Genomic DNA, 2,500 nt, shown 5'->3' with positions numbered 1-2,500 from the left:
CACCTCCGCAGACGGGAGGCGAGGCCGGCATGCGCGCCCAAAGATAGGTGTCGGAAGCCCGGGGGTAGAGGAGGAAGGGGACCGCTCACCTTAAGCCAGCGCGGGCTCCAAAGCCCGGGCCGAGCGAGCGGCGCCACCTCCCCACCCGGGAGCGCTGCGCCAGATCGATCGGAGGAAGAGCAGGGGTGCATGTAGGGACTTGCCCAAGTACGGAGGCTGCAAACCCCTGTCGTCGGGAGATACGTGCCCACGAGTCCTGGAAGCGCGACTCGGGTACAGGCGCCCTTGCGGGGGGGTACTGGATGTGGAACAGCACTGGGGTCGAAGCCACAAAAGCATCCGCCCTCATGGAGCCTCTCCTCGGCCTAAAAATCCAGATTTTAGCCTTGACGGCGCCCCCATGTGGAGAACCAGGGCCCGCGGGGGGGTCTGGCCAGGCTCACTTCAACCCAGGAACACCTCTCTGACTTGGGATAGGCGACCGGCAAAAGTCCCCCCACGCAGCTGCGGAAGCCTGGGTTCAGCCAAGGTGCAGACCTCCAGCCGAACAGGGACTCATAGCCAAAACGCATACCCAGGCCTACGGAGGTGAAAACCAGCTTAAATGAGTCGAAATGTGTCGGGGCTGAGAGGTACCTCTCTCTCATATATTCTGCCGGTGGTGTGCAAAACTGGGTCTTTGCATGGAGTGTCACCCTATACCCACTTTAGGGACGCATGCAAAAAAGTGCCCGATCGCCTGGAACTGTCAGGCGGATTCGGCTCCCTGGAATTTCCTCATTCTGGTTCTTTTTCACTTTTTGTCTCTTTTGCGACATCTAGTGGGCAGGCTGCATTACTGCAACCGGGGACACCTCAAAACGCTTGGAACTGGGGAGCGGGCTCAATTTACAAACGTTTTGCGGGTCCTGGAAGTCAAAATTGTGACTTCTGAAAACGACTAAGTATCAAGGACTCATCGCGCGAATCGCTCTGGAACTGAAATCGGATGCGCGCACTGACATGCTCCCCTCTCTGGAAGTCTGACACAAGTTGAAAAATTTTCTAAGTCCCCAAAAATTTTTTTTTTCAACTTTTTTTCAATTTTCCCCCTGTGGGATATATATTTTACCCACACTTTTGGAGCCCTCCTGGGATGCCCTCTAACATACTAGAACCTCATTTTGTGGAAGTTTTCACAAAATTGTGAAATTTTCAAAAAGTCAGAAATTTTGCCAAAAACGACTAAGTATCAAGGACTCATCGCGCGAATCGCTCTGGAACTGAAATCGGATGCGCGCACTGACACGCTCCCCTGTCTGGAAGTCTGACAAAAGTTGAAAAATTTTCTAAGTCCCCAAAAATTTTTTTTTTCAACTTTTTTTCAATTTTCCCCCTGTGGGATATATATTTTACCCACACTTTTGGAGCCCTCCTGGGATGCCCTCTAACATACTAGAACCTCATTTTGTGGAAGTTTTCACAAAATTGTGAAATTTTCCAAAAAGTCAGAAATTTTGCAAAAACGACTAAGTATCAAGGACTCATCGCGCGAATCGCTCTGGAACTGAAATCGGATGCGCGCACTGACACGCTCCCCTGTCTGGAAGTCTGACAAAAGTTGAAAAATTTTCTAAGTCCCCAAAAATTTTTTTTTTCAACTTTTTTTCAATTTTCCCCCTGTGGGATATATATTTTACCCACACTTTTGGAGCCCTCCTGGGATGCCCTCTAACATACTAGAACCTCATTTTGTGGAAGTTTTCACAAAATTGTGAAATTTTCAAAAAGTCAGAAATTTTGCCAAAAACGACTAAGTATCAAGGACTCATCGCGCGAATCGCTCTGGAACTGAAATCGGATGCGCGCACTGACACGCTCCCCTGTCTGGAAGTCTGACAAAAGTTGAAAAATTTTCTAAGTCCCCAAAAATTTTTTTTTTCAACTTTTTTTCAATTTTCCCCCTGTGGGATATATATTTTACCCACACTTTTGGAGCCCTCCTGGGATGCCCTCTAACATACTAGAACCTCATTTTGTGGAAGTTTTCACAAAATTGTGAAATTTTCCAAAAAGTCAGAAATTTTGCAAAAACGACTAAGTATCAAGGACTCATCGCGCGAATCGCTCTGGAACTGAAATCGGATGCGCGCACTGACACGCTCCCCTGTCTGGAAGTCTGACAAAAGTTGAAAAATTTTCTAAGTCCCCAAAAATTTTTTTTTTCAACTTTTTTTCAATTTTCCCCCTGTGGGATATATATTTTACCCACACTTTTGGAGCCCTCCTGGGATGCCCTCTAACATACTAGAACCTCATTTTGTGGAAGTTTTCACAAAATTGTGAAATTTTCAAAAAGTCAGAAATTTTGCCAAAAACGACTAAGTATCAAGGACTCATCGCGCGAATCGCTCTGGAACTGAAATCGGATGCGCGCACTGACACGCTCCCCTGTCTGGAAGTCTGACAAAAGTTGAAAAATTTTCTAAGTCCCCAAAAATTTTTTTTTTCAACTTTTTTT

Source organism: Phyllobates terribilis, unplaced genomic scaffold (assembly GCF_046119375.1).
Source record: "Phyllobates terribilis strain yellow unplaced genomic scaffold, ASM4611937v1 Scaffold_3842__1_contigs__length_69427, whole genome shotgun sequence".
NCBI lineage: Eukaryota > Metazoa > Chordata > Amphibia > Anura > Dendrobatidae > Phyllobates > Phyllobates terribilis.
Note: the sequence above shows the minus strand (reverse complement) of the source record.